This window comes from Thamnophis elegans, chromosome 5, assembly GCF_009769535.1.
Source record: "Thamnophis elegans isolate rThaEle1 chromosome 5, rThaEle1.pri, whole genome shotgun sequence".
Taxonomy (NCBI): Eukaryota; Metazoa; Chordata; class Lepidosauria; order Squamata; family Colubridae; genus Thamnophis; species Thamnophis elegans.
The window spans coordinates 26,553,235-26,560,631 of NC_045545.1; positions in this window are offsets into that span (position 1 = coordinate 26,553,235).

Sequence of the window (7,397 nt, forward strand, 5' to 3'; positions counted from 1 at the left end):
CCCAAAGAACTAATAAGAGATGTTGCTTCCACAAGACAGGATAACTACAATTTGATGATGATAGCCGCCCATAGTCATTGATTGAAATAGGCAGCTATAGAAAATGAAGGAAGGAAGGAATCCCAAATCAATTATTGCTATGATTCAATACAGCAAAAAAGAAACACAAGTCTGGTTTCCAGGCAACTGAAATGATACCATATCAGTATTTTAAGCACAGCATAAAAACACCAAAAGCTTCATTGATGAAGTAAAAGAAGGTACTTTAAACCATCCACTATTTTTAATTAATTCTGGTGAAACCAATTAACAGGATTGAAGAAGAAGAACCACAAAGGTATGCAAGTGCAGCTATCTATGGACTATTAAGGTAAATGGGATGGTTAGACCATCTGAGTATAATAAGGAGCCAGGTTGAGATCTTCATTAGGTATGCAACTCAGTGGGTGAATTTGGAGCTGCCCTTTGTATTTTTCACACTAGCCTAGGATTGCTGGAAGGATAAAATGGGTTGGATGTAAGGCTGTGTGTGTGTGTGTGTGTGTGTGTGTGTGTTTGTGTGTGTGTGTGTGTGTGTGTGTCATGTATATATCTCACATGTAGTGATCAGATTTTGTTTTAAGGAAAAGCAGGATGCAAATATTAAAAGCACACCTCAAATTCACAGCTTAAAGCAGGAGCTTTTAACCATAGATTACATCTTTGTCCTTGAATATGGCTCCCGAATAAGATGTTCCTAGTACATATTTGACAAGCCAATAGACGTTAAACTAAGATAATAGCAATATTTACCCAAGCATTAAAAAAGCTGATTAGCATTTTTACAATTACAGGATAATCATTTGTTGACTTATGAGTTCCATATATAGCGTTCTTTCCCAGAATCTTAATCAATGAGGAACAATACTAAAATGTTTTTAGTTAATAAAACATTCAGTAAATAAGATTCCGTCTTCCATTTTGTAGAAAAAAGAATCAGAATAGTGTTAATTGATTTCACAGTTCTTGCTAAAGGAACTGGTGGAATTCACCTTCCTTGCTTTTAGAGTAATTGATATATTATGTAACAGGATTAACAGAGAATAGGATCAAAGTACTGCAAAAGCAGATGGGATAATATATTCCTAAAAGAGATAGTTCATAGAAGACATAGACACAACAAGAAACATGGAATAGTGCCAATACTGAGGAATGTTATATTATGTATAGTTTGGCAAGTGGGAGAGACATTGTTTGGATGGAAATAAAAGGGTGAAGGAACAATGATGGAAAAGTATTATGAGACCATCTGGCTCAGATAAAAGATGTCCAGAATATTTATATAGATAAGGGAGATTTTGAAGAGTTCAAGGCAGGCAAAGGCCAGCTTCTAGGTCTGGTCTGAGACAGCAAGAAATGCTGAAATTTAACTGGTAATGTTTTCCAGATTCTGCACAAGACAGAGGAAGAAACATTTCACGACTACAAAGGGCCTGGCTTGTCAAAAATAAAATGTTCCTCTTTTATACACTAGCTGGCATGCAAAAATGCATAAATAATATTTTGTTGCTCTGCTTCCAGTACTTGCTTTATAAATATCCCTGTACAGTGTTTCTCAACTTTAGCAATTTTAAAATGTGTGGACTTCAGCTCCCAGAATTCCCTAACCAGCAGGCAGACATAGCACCTATGTACAAAATAACTCTAAAGCTCACCTGTAAGATCTGGGGTGAGATTAACACAATAGGTAAAACATAAGGAGAATCCTGCACCCTTGTTATACCTAAAGAAAGCAACACAGAAAGCAGCATTACCCAGAAAATACTGTTGAAATATAAGCTGTATTCCTAGGTGAGGTTTGATTATAAATTGTTATAGACAATCAACCTGGTGTTGATGCTTACTCACCACTTAGCAGGGGTGGGTTCCTGCCAGTTCTAACCTCTTCTATAGAAGAGGTTCCACAAATCTACAATGCTGTTTAGAACCGGTTCCAGCTCTTTCCCCCCGCCTGTCCGCACATCATCAAGATGAAGAGCGAGAGGAGGAATTCTGGGAGTTGAAGTCCACAAGTCTTAAAGCTGTCAAGTTTGAACACCCCTGGGATTTTTTTCTAAAGGGTTAGGGGTGCAAGGGTCTTGTAACTTGACAGCTTTAAGACTTGTACACTTCAATGCCACACTTCCTGAGCCAACATTTTGGTTGCTAAGCAAGAGCATTGTTAAATGAGTTTCACCACATTTTACAAGTTGGCCATGCCTACCCAGTCACATGGCTGGCAAGCCACTCCCACCTGGTCACATGGCCAGCAAGCCACTCCCACAAAGCAGGCCACACCTACAGAAGAGGTTCTAAAAAAAATTTAAACCCACCACTGCCACTTAGATACTAGATTTTTCTCCAGGACTTGGGTCAGAAATGCAAAGATTTTGTGACCCAAGTTTTTAAGAAGTCTCCCCTCTATAAAACAATGAAAGAATCATGGCAAAACTTAAAATCTGATCTTATTTTCTTTACAGGTCAATTTTTCAAATAGAGTTAATAGAAATAGTATTTATACATGTATTTATTCATTTCCCTGTGTCACACCAGAAATGATAATTTGACAAGCATGATTAACTTATAGAGCACAACTCATAATTGAACAGAGGTTAAAAAGAAACAGAAAGAGTATGGTTTCCACTAGTGGACAATAATAGCATACTCAAAGCCCAGTCAAGAATAATCTATCAAGGAAGTACTGTGTTTCTCCGAAAATAAGATAGGGTCTTATTTTCTTTTCATCCCTGAGATAAGCACTTGGCCTTATTTTCAGGGATGGCTTATTATTTTGAGGTGTAGGAGGCGGCAAACATGGTCACCTCATGGCTTCTGCTGTGTCGCAATATTTTCAGGGAGGGCTTATTTTGGGGGGAGGGCTTATTTTAGCGCATGCATGCAAAAGCCCAATAGGGCTTATTATCCGTGGAGGTCTTATTTTTGGGGAAACAGGGTAGCAGCAGAAAAAAGTAAAATAATCAGGATGTCAAGAAAGTTGCCCAAGACTGTGACAGAAGATATTTTGGCATTTGACTGCTTTCAAGCTGAGGCTTAAATCTGGAAACCTAATTTCACCTGTTGCAAATTGGCTGGTTTCTTGAAGACCCAATTCCCAAGTAGATAACTATCTGTAAGGTTTTCTTCCATGCAGTCCGTTTTCCTTAACTTCACTCCATGTTTGAAGTCATATTGAAATTGAGATCCGATTCCAAAGATGGGAAAAGCCTATATGTGTCCCCTATATGTTAGTGCCCAATAGGAAAACTTTGTGAAGTTTGCATTCACTGACCCCCCCTCTTCCCCCCTTCTCTTTGGAAGAGATTCTTCCAAGGGACTATGGACATTTGGTTCTACAAAAGCCATCCATTATCCTATCTTTGAAGATCATTAAAAGCTGTTTTGCAGTTCTTTTGCTGATAATCTGAAGAATGTTTGGGATGGATCTTTAAAAACGAAGCCCTACAATCTAAGACTGAATAAGAGCATCAATGAACCTTTTCTCTTGACACATACTGTATAAGACAGGATTCTCAATGAGAAGAATATTATTTAGGGGAAGGTGTTGTTTGTGCATAAACAAACCTCATGAAGAAGCAACAAAATGCAGCAGGAAACATTCATGTTACTGACAATAAGTTCTTAATATTTTTTCCAGGCCAGAAATTATATCAAATTGCATGATCCGACAACTTTGTAGAGTAATGGCTCTCCTTACATATTATATTTGCAGATGTCATTGTGAAACTGCCTATCATCCCTTCAAGTTGTATCATACTTGGAAACCAATTCCATGTAGGTCAGTATTACTTTGATTAAATTGCTATTGTAACAGAATCTTGAATGTGGTTCCTTACTCTCTCCCTTTATCTTTGTGTAAACTAGGGAGAAGCTTGTCTGAGATGTTTACTCACATTTGTTCTTGGCCCAGACTCAGGTCCCCTTTATCTGACTGTTGCCTTGGTAGCAGCTCTTCTTCTTGTGCTTCAAGGCCATTCCCTCTATTTTGTCTATGTTGGCTGGTGTAGTTCTTCCTGCTTTCCCGCCCACCCCCAATGCTTGCAAGTTTGCATAATGAATAATTTGGGGGAATTTGAAAACTTGCCCATTTTTTTCCAATTTTGATTACTTCTAATAAGACAGTTATACAAGTATGGATTTGGTATTTTAAAAAATCATTTTTCTATTAAGTTTTGTTTTAGTTTTACACATTGTATGGCAAAGTTAACTGAAGAAGACATTGGGAAAAAAGGTTTCAGACATTGCTAAGCAGTATAAATGATGCATAAGTGAAAGAAAGCTAACCTTTACCATTTTTCCTTCATAATAAATATTGTAGTATGTTAATTAAGAAACTGCTAATAGTAATACTTCTATTTTCTTCACAAAATAGATATCTTATTCATTAAATTATGACATGGAGATTACCATGATGTACGTATATTAAAAAACCCCTCATTTTATTCTCTGAATGTAAAATATGCCTTAACGTTGGATCACACAATCTTTTCACAGATCTTTTAAAAATACTTCTGTTCTTTGAAGTTTCCAGGTGGCCCTTGCAAAAAGGAAATGATACCATTTCAATAGCCACATGTTGAAGATGACCATAAAACATCCATCAAAACAGGCTTATTTCAGGGCATCTGCTAGCATTTTAGGCTAAATGTGCAATATTGGAGGCCTTCTTTTCCCCTCTCAGTGTTTACAACTATAAACAGCTCTGATGCATTTATATGTTATAAACAGCCGTCCCTGCCAGAGACAAAATGTTGCAGTAACTTCATGTCCTGAAGATGGAAGGGTAGCAACAACCTCCTTCGGACACTGAGCACAAATGGAGTGCTTACATGTTCATGTAAAGAGCACAAGCCCATGCACGTTAGGTATAAATCCTTCATTTTTGTTAAGTTGCAAATGGAAGAGTTGATAAATCTATTTCTCTTGCCACCAGAGGCACTGTATCAGCGGCAGCAGATTGATTTCTCTTGTCCCCACTTACTTTCAATGAATTGATGTAGCATAGATCAAGTCTGCCCCTACATTTCAGATTTAGAAGGAATTATAATTGAGTCATCTCCTTACAGTTTTGTCCAATCTAGCTAAAGAAAGAAAGAAAGAAAGAAAGAAAGAAAGAAAGAAAGAAAGAAAGAAAGAAAAGAAAAGAAAAGAAAAGAAAGTCAACATTCATCTCATTCTTGCTTCTGCTCATATGAAGACAAACACTTCCTCAAACTGAGCTTACTTCATTGTGTCTTTTTGGCAACAAAACAGAAACGTTTGCCATTTTCTGGGACACTTTCCTGACTTTCCAATTTAGTCTACAGCTCTGGAATATTCAGGCAGTGCCCCAGTGCTTAACCAGATCTAGCCCAGCTTAGTCAGTCAGTCTGCAGGCTGCTACCACCTGCTGCCCTTGTTAATTTTAAATTAGTTCAGTCTCCCAGATCAAAAATTATGTCTTTTTATACAGAATCTCTTTGAATATGGCTACTATATCTATGGAAACAGATCAATCACTTATCATCTCTTTGAGAAAATGCATTCCACCATCTTTAAAATAAGAAGAGACATAGACTATATTTGACTAGAAAAATAAGTGGTTAAATGTATAAATGTCTTATATTTCTCAAAGTAAGTAAATCAGGTGATCAATTATAAGTGTCTAATAAAATATTTTATGTACATAATTCATGCCATATTTCAAGAATACAGATGTTTGTTTTAGTTAAATACTATTGTACTAGGGATGTTGGCTTGCAAAACAGCAAAGGCAAGTTGTAATAATGGAAGTTTTTAAACATGTGAAAATAAAATAGCTGAAAATAAGCAAGTTGGCAAGTTAGCTGCTCTTCAATTACCATTATATTACTATGTAGCCCACGTAAGTAATAAGAGTTATTAGAGAAGATTAGATGAGATAAATAACGTCAAGCATATAGTTAAGCTGATCTTGAAGTATTTGCCCTAGGCGAGAGAAAAAGAGCTGAAAATATAATTATATAATAATAGAATAGAAAAAACATTTTTGAATGTTTGGAATAAATGAAATCTCTTCCTTGGCAGTAGTTTTAAACTATATAAATGAGATGATGGCACGTTATGCACTTTTGGGGCACAGTCCTAATTGGAATTCATTGGGGAAAAACCTGAAATCAATCAATCAAAGGTTTAAAGAGAAAATAGGATGTATAATTGTTAAGGATGTATAACTTCAGAAGATGGCAGCATTAGTAATTAGTAGAATACTTAGGAAAAATAAAAGGAATAAATAATGGACAAAGATTTTTTGTTTGGTTCCCTGCTAGCATTATCATGAAATTAAGTTATTAAAGTTGCAATAATTAAGCAGTGAAAAAAATGCCGCTTTGACTTTAATAAATATATATCAGGCAGGAGTGGGCTGCTACAAGTTTGCCCGGGTTCGGGAAAACCCATAACTAACATTATGGCCGGTTCGGAGAACCTCCAAATTGCAGGTGGGGTGGGCAGCCCTGTCCACCCCACCGCACCCCGCCCAGGAGCCTCCACACGGCCCATTTTGGATGCAAGGTAAGTGCAGGACCCGTGCGGAGGCTCAGGGAGGAGGAAAAACGGGCCTCCTGGAAGTTCCAGAGACTGGGATAGGTTGTTTTTGCTCTCCCAGAGGCTTGAGGAAAGCCTCTGGCCCCTGGGGAAGGCAAAAATGCCTCCCACCCACTGTGATGCAGGAGGCCAACTAGGCCACACCCACCATGGCCACACCCACCTAACAACCGGGCAGACAACCTGTTGCTGAAATTTTTGAAGCCCACCCCTGATATCAGGCAATTCTTACAGATATACTAGACTTGGGCAAAATTGTTGTCTTATGTTAACTTCAGAAAGAATTATTTTAATGTATCATTGCTAATAGATTAATAATCAGGCAATATGGACATGCATATAATCACATATGGTCAAAATGTTGATCTAGAATATGTGCATGGCTAGTATTATACACATTGTTTTAGAAATCTGTTCGACTGAAAATAATTTAAACTACAACAAATTTTGTGGTAGTATCCTTTACTCTGGAAAAATCCAGTACCATTAGTTGAGATGAAAGAACTTCACTGAAAATATGAAATGAAGCTAATACAGTATGTATTAATTGGAAATTTTTATTTGTTATGCAATTTTGGAAATAAAATAAAGCAATTGAGAAATAAAGTTTGTGTAACCATTAATGTGCTGAAATCAATATGTTTCTATTTCAAATCTGGGCAAAATAGTTACACAAGACCTATTTTGTTTTTATTGTCAAGTAGTTGTCAACTAGTTTGAGATATCTAACTACAGTTACGAAATAATGTACCCTGGAGCGTATATGTCCAGAAACCTAATTTTAGTACCAGAGCTCT